At 39.9% G+C, this 16,505-nt stretch overlaps 1 protein-coding gene and 1 long non-coding RNA gene across 6 annotated transcripts in view; one reads left to right on the plus strand and one right to left on the minus strand.

Annotated features, from left to right (window-relative positions):
• The window catches only part of LOC105224658 (uncharacterized), a 193,805-nt gene that overhangs the window by 91,977 nt on the left and 85,323 nt on the right, over window positions 1–16,505 (minus strand). The window lies entirely within an intron of this gene.
• Window positions 4,990–6,200, plus strand: LOC125777883 (uncharacterized). Its single transcript, XR_007422442.1, has 2 exons — window positions 4,990–5,651; window positions 5,716–6,200. It is a non-coding gene; the product is annotated as an uncharacterized LOC125777883 (long non-coding RNA).

Raw genomic sequence — 16,505 nt, forward strand, 5'->3', positions numbered from 1 at the left:
GATCCCACGTTGTACTGTTGTAGCCTACCGCGACTTTTGGCTTTAGGACCTTTAGCTGCCATGCACTCTACGCAATTACTTATCCATTCTGCTATGGAATCTCGACAACCGATCCAGTAGAACCGTTGTTTAATCTTCTCTATAGTTTTTGTTATTCCAAGGTGCCCTCCACTAGGTCCATTGTGATATTCTTTCAATACTTTTGGGATCATGGACTTCGGTACTATGATCAGCAGACGAGAATGTTTGCCATCTTCGCTTTCCCAGGTACGATGAAGGTATCCATTAACGAGGTTTATGCTGTTCCATTGGGCCCAATATGCTTTTGCAGTTGGACTCTCGCTACTTATTTGTTCCTTTGGTGGTCGTACCCCATTTTCTTTGGCCATTACCAGCTTTGCAAGATCAGGGTCCTCCAGCTGATTGATTCTGATGCGGTGAGGAGTCCAATCATCTTCAGGTTCTATATTCAGTAATCGCACGTCGATTATACCTTCTTTTCCTTCTGATTTGGAGCAATGTTTACATTCCAGTGGACAAGGGCGACGTGATAATGCATCCGCATTTTTGTGGTGAATCCCCTTTCGATGTTCCGTTTCGAAGTCGTAATTCTGTAATCTTTCGATCCATCGTGCAATTTGGCCTTCGGGATTCTTAAACTGTAATAACCATTTTAATGCTGCATGATCAGTCCTCAGCAAGAATCGTTGTCCATACAAATACTTGTGGAAATGTTTTACACATTCCACCACAGCTAGTAGTTCTTTTCGCGTCACACAGTAGTTTTTCTCTGGTTTCCCGAGCACTCTGCTGTAATACCCAATTACTCTTTCTTGTCCGTCGATGAGCTGAGACAGGACACCTCCAATTCCATAAGCGCTCGCATCTGTATCCAGGATGAATTTCTTTCCAGGTATTGGATAAGCTAACATCGGCGCCGTACAAAGTAGTTCTTTCAGCTGCTCAAATGCTTTTTCTTGTTCCAACTGCCATACAAACGGGCGATTCTTCTTGGTTAAATCATGTAAACTTCTAGCCACGTTCGCAAATCCAGGTACAAAACGGCGGTAATACGTGCATAAGCCAAGGAAGCTGCGGAGTTCATGTATGTTGGTGGGTCGAGGCCAATCTTTGACTGCTTTTATTTTTCCTTCCTCGGTGTGAATCCCCTCAGTTGACACTTTATGTCCGAGATATGTGACCTGCTTCTTCCATAATGAACACTTTTTGGGATTCAAGCGTAATCCGGCTGCTGCTATTCGCTGAAAGACTTCCTCTAGATTTTTCAGATGATCATCAAAACTTTTTCCCATGATGATAATGTCATCAAGATACACTAAACATGTCTTCCAGTTGAGTCCTTTTAACACATGTTCCATCAGTCGCTCGAACGTTGCAGGCGCATTACATAACCCAAATGGCATCACAGAGAATTCCCATAACCCGTCGCCCATACTGAAAGCGGTCTTTTCACGGTCACATTCATCAATCTCGACTTGCCAATATCCACTTTGTAGATCTAATGTAGAAAACCATTTCGCTCCAGACAAGGTGTCTAATGTATCGTCGATTCTTGGTAGAGGATAACTGTCTTTCTTTGTGACATCATTCAACTTCCTATAATCTACGCAGAAACGGGTGCTACCATCTTTCTTTTTAACTAAGACGATAGGTGAGCTCCATGGACTTATTGAAGGTTCGATTACACCGTTTTTGTGCATGTCTTCAATAATTTTGTTAGCATCCTCTCGTTTTGCTAGTGGAACCCTACGCGGAGCTTGTCGGATTGGTTTAGCGTCTCCAGTATTTATGCGATGTTTGACAATGCCGGTTCTTCCTGTGTTTCCTTCGTTTGCAAATATGGATGCGTATTTTTCTAATAGTTTTTCTGCTTTTAATTTTTCATTTCCATGCAGTTCGTTCAGCAAATTATTTAGGAGTGTAGGACTTATCTGCTGAGGCTCAATCGTAGGCTTCTGTTGTGACCGTTCGCATCGTGCTATTGCACTTATATTCTGGCACTGTCCAATTACTGCTCCTTTCTTCAGACTTATAGGCGTGTTGAATTCATTCACTACTCTCACCGGAATGGTGGCGTCTTCTCTAGTTTTCACAAGCGTTCTTCCTACCAATATGGGTGTATCTATTTTTGTTGGTTCCACAATCCACAACTCTTCAGTCCCACCTCCTCCATTCACTTTAGCCCATACAATCGCCTCAGATTTTGGTGGAATGCTCTGATTATCATCAACAATCACCCTCTTACTTTCAACGTTGGTCACATATCCGGTGTTTATAGGCATCTCCATGTTCTGGCAAAACAGCATTTGCTTGTTTAAATCCAAAGTAACCCCGTGATCAATCATGAAATCTACTCCCATTATAATTTCATCCGTGATTTCTGCTACGATGAAGGTGTGATTAACTTCCAGGGTACCAATCATCACTTCGCAAAACACTTTTCCCGCGACAGCTGCTTCCTCCCCGGTGGCCGTTCGAAGCTTGCAACCGACTAATGGTTCAACCGTCCCTCTTACCACATCCGGTCGGATAATTGAATGTGTGGCACCAGTATCCAAAGTAAGCGTTGACAATCGTCCATTTACGATGCCGTTGATAGTAAGATTGTTGTCATGGCGACCTATTTGTGATATCGAGATGGCGGGGCAAATAGTTGTGGGAACCAGCTCACGCCCCTTTGAACTGTTCCGTTTTAGTTTAACGACTTGTGAGATGTGGATGCTTCGTCCTCGTTATCTGTTGGTTGTTTCCGTTTTGATGGGTTTACTTTTATATTGCAATTTCGGGCAAAGTGACCCGCTTTTCCACAGTTGAAACATCTGCCTGTTGTATTTACTCGCGGTGCAGCAATTGTCTTCAGAGTCTTCAATATTTCTTCCATCAGCGCCGGTTGTTCCATTTCAACCCTTTGTACCTTGTGTGCTGGTTTACTTAGTAGGGAAGCTGTTTCCTGTGTGAGGGCGTGCGAAACCGTTTCAGCAAACGTTCTTTTTGGCAATGCATATGTGGCGCGTTTGGTGTCCACATCACGAATTCCATTTATGAAACATTGAATTTTTACCCTCTCAATGTAATCCACAGGTGCATCTGCATTTGCCAAATGAGCCAGTCGTTCTATTTCAGTTGCGAACTCTTGCAATGACTCGTTCATTTTCTGACCCCTATTTTGCAGTTCGATCTGGTATATTTGTTTCCGGTGCTCACTACCATATCGTCTTTCTATCGCACTCATCAATGCCTCATAGTTGTCCCGTTCACAGTCTGGAATAGTCTGAAGGATTTCTGCCGCAGGTCCTTTCAATGATACAAACAAGGACGCCACTTTGTCCGCTGCATTCCAGTTATTGGCCAATGCTGTCTTTTCAAACTGAAGTTTGAAAATTTGAAATGGAATACTTCCATCGAATGTGGGTGCCTTCAATCTTGGATTATTTGTTGATGGTGCAGGGCCATGCAGTTGCAGTTCTCGCATCCGATTACTCAAATGAAGAACTTCTGATTTCAAATTTTCTTCGTCATTTTTTAAAGTGCTTAATTCGTCTTCAAATTTTGAAAATTTCTCTTGCACTTGTTTTTGTAGTTGTGTAGTATTTTCCGTAATCTGTTGTACCAAACGATTTTCTAACTGCGTATTATTTTCAGTCATTTGTTGTGTAAGGCGAGACTCTAACTGTGATGTATTTTCAGCTATTTGCGTCATTTGCTGTGCCAGACGATTTTCTGTTTGCACTGCATTTTCTGTATTTTCAGCTATTTGCTGTGCCAGACGATTTTCTGTTTGCACTGCATTTTCTGTATTTTCAGCTATTTGCTGTGCCAGACGATTTTCTATTTGCTTAATAGCCACTAACAGCAAGTTCATGTCCACACTTGATGATGTTCGTTGTTCTTCTACTTTTTCTTCTACCTTTGTAGAAGTTTCTGGCCCAACAAATTCGAACTCGTCCACATTAATTCCATCCGCTTCCATTGCTTCACGTAATCGTGCCTGCAGATCCGCCTTTTGCCCACTTATCGGCAAATTACGCTCCTCCAGTTCCTTTTTTAATTGCTGAATTCTCAATTCTCCGAATTTAACCATCTTGAATTTGGATTATTTGACAATCCCACTTCTGACACCAATTGTTACGAATTTACTCTTGCTAGTTTACTTTGTTAGGTTCGTATCTCTGGATTGACAAATAAAATCAACACTGTTTAATTTAATTCAACAACTCTTTATTTCACAACTCGTCTACACTATAACAGTTTACTCTTAGCACTGATTGATTACGTTGGCGCTGCCACGGCTTATATAGCCACGCACTTCTCGCTGATGCCGACGTGTCCTTCTAGAATATCGCGTCTGGAAATTACTAGAACATACGGCTATAGCCACGCACTTCTCGCTGATGCCGACGTGTCCTTCTAGAATATCGCGTCTGGAAATTACCAGAACATACGGCTATACGGCGCCAGACGCAAGCAGACAGTCGCGGCGCCAGACTCAGCAATTGTTTAACTAGACGAGCAGACAGTGTGGCGCCAGATGTCTACAACAAGACAAATGCTATTCCATATACCTACAGCTATTGTTCATAATCAGGGATGCATATAGTAATACAAATACAACTTAAAACTACTTTTTGTAACAATATGTATATTGACGCACACTTCACATTAACTGCCTTTCGAAGAAAAATAAATTTTTTCTGCTTGCTTTACTTACGAATCGGTGCAACACCGCATAAACATACTAAGGTACACGTCTGTCGCTTCGTTTTGTTGTTGTTACTCAGTGAAATGTATGTATATACAAACACAAACTTATATTTCATTCGTTCACTTGTACAATTCTTACTCGTCCTCTACAATGTTTGTTGCTGTTGTAGTCTTACATTTTTCTTGGTATACCATAATACTTGGCAGCATCAATAAATCTGATAGCCAACACAATTCTTTACATTTCTACCGACATGCGTTACGATCACCAGTCTCACCCCTCAACCACCCACATTGCACACTCATATGTAATGCATTCGCTCCCTCTCTGTCTCTCTCTGGGCACTACTCAGTGGCACTCATACGTGAGTATAGTAAAATATTTATAAAATATACTTTTTTTCATGTTAGTTGTTGCATTCAATTCCAAATGCATTACACACTAAGTGGAATTGGAATCGGGAGAGCCCAGCCAACCAGTCTCCCTAAGTGAGGTGAGTGCATGTGTACACAGTGTGCGGAGATTGCAAGTCACTGGCGTCATTACCAACAGCTCGATTCGCCTGCAGCTCTGTGCACACACCCCCGACGCCTAGTCGGCTTTGGCAACTCAAATCCAGTGGCTTTGAATGAAACGAGGAAAACAAATTTTTAAACGTTAAAGGTTTTTCCATGTAAAAAAATTCTAAACGCCAGGAGCGATTAGCGTGAGAAAGCTTTATGCATGTATAATTTAGTGGGCGGCAGAGCACAAAGTGTTGCTGCTAGGTTTAACAATAAATTTCCGACACTGCGTTATAAAAATGTTTCGAAATATTTATTTGATAAAAATATTTGTAGTAAAGTGGAAAAACCAATTTTTGAAGACCTTGGGAAGAGCACATCTCCACCTTATTAAAACTCGTCGTACAATTCGAATGAATTTGAAGGTATGAGAGTATTTTAAAATGTGGCAACCACATCTGTTTGAAATCTTTGTTATTATATTTACAGGCAGTGGACAAGAACTAGTCTATTGATTAGTTGCTTCGTCAAACTTGTTATTAACTGCTAGGGTCCCGGTCAATAGACTTCGACTTTGTGAGAAATACACCCGTTTATATACAAGGTCTATCGCAAAAGAAACAGAACTTTTTAAATATAACTGTTTCTGGTGGCGCCACCTATTGGTGGGTATATAAAATAAAAAGTTTGATCACTTGTTCACATTTGGTAAAAATATTAAGACAATTGGATAACTACAATCGAGGTTATCGATCAAAAAGTGACAGCAGCTTTTGGTCATCGGTCGTAAAATAAATTTTGAACAAAGACCAAATATTAAATTTTGTTTTAAACTTGGGAAAACGTTTACTGAAACATTTTAAATGATGAAAAAAGTTTATGGTGATCAGTGCCTATCCCGTAGTAATGTGCATGAGTGGTGTAAGCGATTCCAAGAAAGTCGTGAGGACCTCTATGACGATCAGAAGTCGGGCCGGCCAAAATCAGTGATTACCCAAAACAATATCGAAAATGTACAGGAAGTTATTAAGAATGAGCCGAAATTTTCTTTGCGTTACATGGAAACGGAATTAAATATCACCAAAGACTCCATTCATCGCATTTTGATAGATAAATTGGGTCTACGGAAGGTGTGTGTGGAGTGGCAGGGTCCTGGCGCCTGTTGCACGATAATGCGCCGTGTCATCGGTCGACGCTTGTCACTGATTTTTTGACAAAAAACTCCATATTGACCATTAATCACTCACCCTACTCACCTGATCTGGCACCCTGTGATATTTAAATATTTGGAAAACTCCATTTGCCCATGAAAGGACACTGGTTTCAGGACATTTCAGTTATCCAAAAGGCGACGACCGATATTCTCAAGAGCATTTCGAAAAATGACCTTAAACACTCATCTGAAATGCACAACGAATCTACTTTGAATAAAAAATATAACTTTTGAAAAATATTAATTTGTTGTTTTTTTAACAGTCCTGTTTCTTTTGCCACAGACCTTGTATATTGTGCGTTGCTTGCAGCAATTGAGCCAAGAGAGAATAGTTCCCATATATTATTTCAAATATTCCAAAGATGATTGATACTATTGGACCAAACTAGGCTCAGAGTGATTTGTGTATTTATTAAAATGTATTGGAAGTCATTCTAAATGACTTTGCCCAAGGGATTATTGGTCTAAAATCGGTTTTGAGCTAAAATTTGTTCCAGTGTTTTTGAGATATTTTTGACAAAAACTAACCGGAAACTGTAAATAAAACGCAAATATTTAATTCTTCTTCAGCTCACTCAGCGAACAATTTCAGTTTGGGGAACCAGAAAAAATCACACGGAGCCAAATCTTGCTCACCATCCATTCCGATGACTTTTGACTTGTTTGCATGTCAAACTCATAAACACATGTCTCTTCAGCAGTTATAATGCTCTCCATCAAGCATGTCCAAAGAGACCTGTTTACGGTACCCTTTTTGAAAAAAAATCAGCTTCATCGGGACGAGTTGAGCAAGAACGCATTTATAAATCTTCAGAAGGTGCGTGTATAAATTTGACAGCTGTCGGATCATTAGTTTGTGAATTACTCGTATATCATTTTGAGTGAATCGACTTTGTTAATGGAAATAGTATATGAAGATTGCTATTTGAAAGGAAGAATACAGCTGAAGAAAAAACTTGACTTGATGAGGAGTTCCCGGACACTGCTCTGAACGGATTTCACCACTAAAAGAGCTTGTTACCGACGAAAATATCAAAAATATCAACTGAAAGTGTACATTCACAAAAATTTGGTTACGAAAAAGCTCTGTGGGTGTCACGCGAGCTCACTTTTGACCAAGAATAAGGACGAATTGAAGATTCGAAGCAGTATTTGGAGATGTTTAAGCGTAATAAACCCGTGGTTTTGCGTCGATATGTGAGAGTGGATGAAACATGGCTATATCATTTAAGTCTGAAGTTCAATCGACAGTCATCCGAGTGGACTGCATCATTTTTATTGACTACCTTGAAAAAGAAAGGACCATAAACAAGGACTTACACAGCGTTTTTGGATTGTTTGAAGGACGAAATCACCGAAAACCGACCGCATGTGAAGAAAAGGAAAGTGTTGTTTCACTAAGACAATGTATTGTGTCACAAGTGTGCGAAAGCGATGGATTCGAATTGTTTCCGCATCCACCGTACTCTCCAGATCTTTCCCACAGCGATTATTTCCTGTTCTCAGATCTCAAAAGAATGCTCGCTGGGAAGAAATTTTTGTCGAATGAAAAGGTGATCGCCGGAGCTGAGGCCTATTTTGACGCAAAGCACAAGTCTTACTACAAAAATGGTATCGAAAAGTTGGAATCTTTGTAAAACATCAACTTTTGTCAAAAAAATATGTTTTAACAGAGTAAACCGGGGACTTTTCAATTGACTAGTTATATTTACAATTGTTTTTTTTTTTTTTGTATGTAAGTGCAACGATATCGAAAATAGCACTGATAGCTTTAGAGTATTGAATACTAATGAGCATGTAAAGCGGTATTAGCACTTACTCAGTAAGTACCTACAGTGACGAGCAATACTGTAACACGTTAAAGGCGCTTTTATTTCAACTAAGTATATTTCACCAGTTAGAGTTAAAACTCAATTTTTTTTGTTTGAAATGTTGTATATGGACATCATATTTTACCTCTACAGTAAAAGTGCTAACATAAAACAACAATAAATTACTGTGAACAGCGAAAATTAAGAATAACTAAAATGTTACAGTTATGCACGCGTGTCATGTGATCTTTTATTACCATTATTTTTTGCAACTGCGATAAGCAGGCAGGAATTTTTTAGTTGTTAAGTGATAATTGAGTTGTCAAGTAGCAAATGTGACCATGCAGCCAGAAAATACGCAGAAAATTTTAAAATTAATAAAGGAGGAGCAATCTGTGCGTAAAATAGCAACAGAATGTAAAGTTAGCCATATGACAGTGCACAGGTTAAAACAAAAATATTTTAAAACCTCGTCCAAGAAAAAAGGTGGTCGGCCCAGAAAAATTAACGACCGACAATGCCGCCATCTCGCCCAATTGGTCACTTCGAACAATGCGGTAACACCCGCGGCAGCTCTTAAAGTGCTAAATATCGAAGCAAGTGAGTGGACAGCGCGCCGTTCCTTAAAAAAAATTGGACTCAAAGCATCTGAAAAGAAAAAAAAACCGATGTTGACAAAAAGACATGTGCAGCTGCGGCACGATTTTATTGCAACACACGAGCATTGGACTGAAGAAGATTGGGATATGGTAAGTTTAAAACAAAAAATTTTTAATTTTTAAAAATATTCACTTAATTTTTTTATTTTAAAGGTAATATGGTCTGATGAGATAAAAATAAATCGTTATCAGTCTGATGGACGTTCCTGGTACTATACACGAGACCCAAACACGATTAAACCAAACCATGTTTCCCAAACTGTAAAACATGGTGGCGGGTCAATCATGGTTTGGGGGTGTATCACCAAAAACGGTATAGGTCGTCTGGTACGCATTAATGGAATCATGCGTAAGGAGCAGTATCTGACCATTTTACAACAAAATTTGCCGATAGTCATCGAAAATTTGGGTCTTGCTGCTGAAAAAGTTATCTCTCAGCAAGGCAATGACCCGAAGCACACGGCTCGCCTTGTACAAGATTGGATAAAACGTCAAAAATTTTCGACCCTTACATGGCCCCCTCAATCACCGGATATGAATCCAATCGATAATTTGTGGAGTCATGTCAAGGCGCAGCTGGCGAAGTACCCTAATCCTTCCAAGGGGGTAAATGAGTTGTGGGAGCGGACTCAAGAAGTTTGGAATGCAATACCCCCCGATTTTGTATCGAAATATACAAAAAGTATGCCCAACCGGTTGAACGCTTTAAAAAAAGCTAAGGGTTTTTGGACCAAATATTAACTTTTTGATTATTATGTTTTAACATTACATCGAGTGCAAAACTGTAACATTGAGCTTTGTTTACGTTATTACTTTTAAACATATTGAATTGTTATTAAATTACCATGATTAGTTACTTTAATAAAGCTAAGGCTACAATTAATTGAAAACAAAAATTAAATCATTAAAATCCTTCTTTATTTTTGTTTTCGACGTCATTTTAGAATGGATCACTGTGGGGTGTTACAGTATTGCTCGTCACTGTAAGTAGGTATGTATGTATCTAGAAAACTGTTAGTATATAGATATGTATGTATGCATTTAGGCAGTCGTTTAGTCAGTCTAAACGCAGTCCGTTATTCTTGTTTAGTTATAGAAATTAATTTCATTTCACATTCGTGCAATAACGAACTGCCAACAAACGCCAACAGAGGAACGAGCATACGCCAGAGCGTTGGTGGGGTCACACGAAATACATACATATGTAGATATATACATATGTATGCAATTATGTTTGAATGTGAGTGAAGTGAGTGATTTGGTGCGACGCCGAATGCGAGTGAGCTCATTAAGTTTATCGATTACTGTACAATGAGCAAATACGACTGGGCTATATATGGATATTCTTTCTATACTTCGGCATATGCAGGTGTGTGTATGTGTGTGTGTGTGTGCGTGCTCGCACGTCGGATTGTGTACACAATGTGGAGTACAATGCGAATGAATACAATGTCGCCTTAATACCAACAAAGTCATCAGCACTGCCACCAGCTGCGTTGCTCGCATGCAATGGATGGACGAACGGACGGACGTTCGTACGGATGGATTGATGGTTCGTTCGTTGGTTGGCTGCTTCTGCCACATTCTCTGGTAGGAGTTGGCGTTAGCGCTAATGGTGGCTGGCAATAGCGCTGCTATGCATATTCGTCAACATTAACGGTACACACGAACACATACATATGTACAGTATGTATGCATATGCGCGCTCCAACAACAATGCCACTACAACTGAGGTGTAGCGGCGCAAAAATGCAGGGATTCACACGGAAATCGGTAGGTAAGGCTAACACAGAGTCATACATTCATATGTACATATTTACATGCCTACAAAACATATTTACTCGGTATACACAAAGTGGTATAGAAATTGAACTCGCCGAAAGCCGCCGTTTTTCACATTAAAACTGAAAATATATCGCATGCGACGAGTTTAGCGAACGTGCAAGTATCTCTCAGATACATTCATATATGTATATATGTATATGTATACATGTGTGTGCGCTTGTTTGGCGGCAGCGCTGTCAGCGTCAGCGCACGTCTGTCAAACAATACAAAAAGGCAACAAGAAGAACGTCAGCATTGTGTACAACAAGAAAAAGCTGGAGCTACAATAAAATACAAAAAGCAAGCAACAACAACAACAAGCAACTGTGGACTATCGCAAAGAGCCAGCAACAACAATAACTTAAAACAGCAGCTATCCAACCACCAACTCGGCCATTCGCATGAAATATTGTATTTAGATACATATCTCATATATGCACATACATACATACGCACACACACACACGTGTACATAAGTCTAGCGACATATGCGGCACATACAAGCAGGCACAGACGCCTGTATGAACGCTTTGGCTTGTTGCGATAGCTATAGCTGGCCGCTGGCTATTACTATTGTTGTAATTGTTGTTGTTTTTAAGCGCATGTTGTTGTTGTTGTTGGCGTTACTGGCTGAATAACTAAGCGACTGACTGACGGACTGGCGTGCGGCAATTTGACTGAATACACATCTTTAACGAAGATACATACATGCATACATACATACAGACATCCATATACGTATACAAACATACATACATACATGTTTATAATGTACACATTTGCTGAGTGCAAACTCGAGCGGGCATACGCGCGCACACATTCATCACGGCGCGAACAAAACAAGTGACAACAAGCCAAATAACAGTGGCAACAACAACAACAAAGACGGTAATATGAACAACAACAACAGTAAGTAAGTAAGTAAGGGACAGTAAGTACAACAACAGCAGCAGCGTAGGTCAACAAAAGTAAAACAAAGTATCTACAAGATACACACGACAAACAGTTCGCGCTGCAAGCCGAGCTCTGCCGTGCTAAGGCAGCGGTGCTCGCTGTGACGGCACTGCGGAAGAAAATAATTGAAAAAACCTACAATTTTTAATGTCATATGAGCATAAAACGCAGCAGATACAAGTGAAATCAGCGGGAATAACAACAACAACGAGAGTAATAAGTAAATGGAAGAGCAATGGAAAAAAATCCAGTTAAACGGCTCGTCACTTGGGCGCAACGGACAAATGGCATACACACACACAGTCGCACGGCTGAAAATCAAAAACTGAAAATTCGTCGATGATTGAATCACCCATTCATCCTCAGTCAAGCGACCAGATTCTCAAAATGACAGCAAAAGCGATTGCAAAAACAACAAGATGTGATTACAACAACATTTACAACGAATACAACAACAATAATGAATACAGCAAACGCAAACAGTCCTAACCTATAGGTATTAGCAGCTCAGGCAGTTGAGCTCGATGATGTCCACCTCGCAAGGCCGGAGGCTTCGAAAAACAACAACAAATTGCGCACAAATCAAAGCAATTCGCAGGAAAAAAATTAATAATTTTAGCCCTGATTAAATTTGTCGACTTATTTTCGGCTGTGAAGTCCTTAATGTGGCGCTCATCGACGTGTGGTAAAGGGCAGTGACCTGTGTGTGGTGAGTTGTTGAGTTCGGCGCGTGATTTGAATCAAACAGCGCATTAAAATAGATTATTTCGGTAAAAACGTGATTCTGCATCAGAAAACACACACATAGCAGCATGAGTTTAAATACCTTGCGCTACAGTGTTTGCGTCCACATAATCTGTATTTAATCTAGCCGATTTTGGTTTAATCCGGAATGGATTAGGAGGTAGAAAAAGATCGTCTCTTGTGAGCTAACAAAATGATGGCGAGAAGATTTTATAAAAAATGTACCACCTGCTCGACCGAAAGGGGTTCTTACTTGTAATATTACATATACCCTGCAAATGAAATTTGAATAAGCAGGCTTATAGAATTCAATTAGGCTTGAGGTGTCTACTCATCTACATAAAAACTGATATGTTTTCATCTTTATATCTACTTATCTCTTACATCTCTGTAATTTTGAACATAATGCCTGTGGACATCGCCGGAAGGCTATTAAACTCAGAGAATCTGGGTTCTTAAAAGAACGCGTATCTTAACACTCGGATATCCTCACATACTTTGACTCCATCATATAGATCATGGGTTCGCCAAACCGAACTCTGGCGGCTCCTTCTATGCCCATCTACCGCCGAGGGAGCTATTAGTGGGAAGAAACCGTTGGAGGAGAGGAGCAGTGAGCTGCTTTACGGATGGGTCAAAGCTTAGGGGAAGGTTGGTGGCGGGGTTTACTGTCGGGAGCAATCTATCAACTCCAGTTTCAGACTTCCTGATTCTTGCAATGTCTTCTAAGCTGAGGTTTCAACCATGAAGGTATGTAGTAGTAGATTTGCTGCTTCGGAATGCGGTCTGCTTTAGAGAAGTGACCATTCACTCAGAAAGCAGAGCGACGATACTAGCCTTGAACTCATTTACAGTGCGTTCAGGGTTGATCGAGGACTGCCTAACCTCGCTACAAATAGCATCAAGTGTATTTGTGATAAGACTGGTATGGGTGTCGGGTCATAGCGGAATCGTAGGTATTTGCAAAGCTGATGAGCTAGCAAGGAAAGGCACCCTAGAATCACTATTGGTAGAATGGGACCGACCCTCCTGTATCCTCTTGTATTCTATTATTGCTTGTGCCGAGCACAGGAGTTCTTATTTTCTATGGCTTTACAAAGGACTACATATACTAGTCCAGGTGCGATCATCGACCAGCCATCTAACCTAACCTAACCTACATCTGTATACAACACAAAAAAACACTGCAGAATGATAATAATGTGATGTAAGCTGCGATGCCGGAGAATATACATAAATACTGCAATTGAAGAAATTTTACTCTGAGCAGAGCTTGTATCAAGAAACCATTAGATATATTTGTATACCATAAAGTTTAAAGAATAAAATTTTATTTAGAATCAGAGGGAATAGAGTGCTAACCAGAAGCACGATCATTTATCTCCAATTACTACTATTGTATACAAATCACAGAGGAAGTAAAAATACAAAGGCCCCTCTTGTCATTAGAGGAATACTCGAGTGAGCTACTTTGGACTTTAATTTGCTGATATTGAATCCAAACAGATGAAGATATCCAATAGTTACCACTTTCTTCAGGATCCATTACCTTCAAAAGCTCGAGGATAGTTGTTTTGAATGTCTCCACCTACCACTTCTCTTTATCTGTACTCGGGCTAAAAACTTCAACATATTTTCGACTACCACATTTACTTTCTGAGAAAGCTTCTTTTGTAGGATATTGCTGAAAGAACTGGTGTGCTTTGCGTTGGAACCAGTTAAAAGAATGCACGAAAAGAGGGTTTGGATAGTGGGTACCATGCTTTGCAGTCCGTCATTCCCATCCAAAAGGAATTCAGACGGGATTTCGACGACACTCTCCTGAGTAGACGGACCAGTATGAAATTAAACATGTTTGTCGAAACTAGAAGTATCGCAAGAAAACTAAGCATTCAGATTCGTATGGCATATTCACGAAACTATCGCAAGTGTTGTATCGTCGATCCAGGAATATTCCGATTGGCCTGGAATTTTGCCAAAAAATTCTTGAAATGACCGAAGATGACAATAATTTGATAAATTGCGTGTATATCTCTGATGAGGCCCATTTTAATCTAAACGGAAAAGTAAACAAGCGAAATTGCCGCATATGGAGTGAACTAAATCTAGAAATAATCCACGAGGCGGAATTTCACCCAAAACGAGTGACTGTGTGGCGCTAAATAAACAGTAAATTTCATAAATTCTTAGCAAAAGAAGGCGACTAAGCGATACTTTAGCTCAATAATGAAAAAAAAAAAACAAAAATGCATAGCATTAAACATACTTACATATCTACATAAATGCTACTAGAATTGGCTAAAGGGCCGCACAAACAGTCGGTGCGACAAGTAACCCGACAAAACGGCGAAAATGCAGGCAAACGAAGCAAAACAGCCGATCAACTGATCGGCCACTGAAACGACAAATCGCACTGCATTCATCAACGTCAAGGGCGAACAGCAGGCAATTATACTGGCAGCTCGAACACAAAAACAACATTAAGGAACCACAAATCGGCAACTGAAAAATGTAACAACACACAATCGCTGGAAGGGGAATGAAAGTTGTTGTAGAGATAGCTACATTCATTCATACAGGTAATATGCATAAATGAGTACTTGTTATGAGGCAGCTAAGGCCTTTCGAGACACAAAAGTGCTCGAAAGTCAACGAACGAATATTCCGTTGAGGCCTATGAGGGGTTCATCAGCAACAGTTTGAACGTGTCAAGTAATCACTCAATGCCGATTATACAGTTATTCGAATTTAAGTAGAGTAATTGTTCTGGAGCGTTATTACCTCTAATCTTGTTGTTGTTGTGCGTACTGCACAAACAAATTAAATGCGATCATCGGAGCGCAAGCAGAAATGACACACGAGTTGCATACATATGTATTTGTATGTATGTAATATATATAATATAATATACTTATATCATTTGCGAAACAGTTGGCGTAAACAAACCCATAAAAAAGTTAAATTAATGAGTATGAATTTATGTTGCCACACGATGAAACTTTTAATTTATTTCATCACAAAACAGGTGCAACAACAAAACGATGCAGGACGAACAGTAAAGGAGATAATGAATTTAAAAATAATTAATAAAAAAACGAAATTTATTTATAAACATTTTTGTATTTTGACAACGAGATTCTAGGAACGGAGAGTCAAGAGAATGCGATTCAGGAGCGTAAGGATGCATAAAAATAAGAATCTAAGATTATTAACCTAAGGAACCAATTGCAGTGAGGATAGCCCGCTTCAAGATACTTTAATATTAGTAGTAATTAATTAGCTGATTTTATAAAAAGTTTTTAGGTTGGTATGTTGGTAAGAGGTCAAATGATGCGGTTGGAGCCATGTGTAGAAGGTCACGTGAGAAAAGTTCTCTGAGCGCTAATCACTCAGGAGTGATGAGAATTTTTTTTATATAAGACTCAAGCAGCTCAAGGCTTTCGGTCTTAGACCAAGTATCCTCTGCCGAAGTGAGAAGCCGAGTGAACCCTCCCCAGGATTGCGCGTGATTTGGGAACTTTGTAGCCGGGTCCTAGCATTCACCCCGGTGGATGAACATCTAGACACAATCCGCATGAAAGCTGAGTTCTTCAACATATCGGCTCGACGGAAGAAAATACCGATGTAACCAAACGAAGTTTCACACAAGGCGAGCCCCCATCGTTGGACTTGTTCAATCTACTACTGGAGAAAATAATTCGAACTGCAGATCTGAATAGAGGAGGTAAAATCTTCTACAAGAGTGTAAACCTGCTGGCGTACACCCATAATATTGACATCATTGGCCATGACAACCGCTTTCTCCATACTGGATAAGGAAGCGAAGAAAATGGTTCTGGTAGTGAACGAGGACAAGAAGAAATACCTCCTGTAATCACACAAATCGTCGTTACATTCGCTACTTGGCTCCCATATCACTGTTGACAATATTACTTCGAGGTCGTAGCATTAACACCAACAACAACGACAGCCTCGAAATCCAACGCTGAACTATTTTTGCCGACTGGTGCTACTTCGGACTGAGTAGTCAATTGAGAAGTGAAGTCCTCTTTCAAGGAACAAAGAATAAATTCT

This window comes from Bactrocera dorsalis, chromosome 3, assembly GCF_023373825.1.
Source record: "Bactrocera dorsalis isolate Fly_Bdor chromosome 3, ASM2337382v1, whole genome shotgun sequence".
NCBI lineage: Eukaryota > Metazoa > Arthropoda > Insecta > Diptera > Tephritidae > Bactrocera > Bactrocera dorsalis.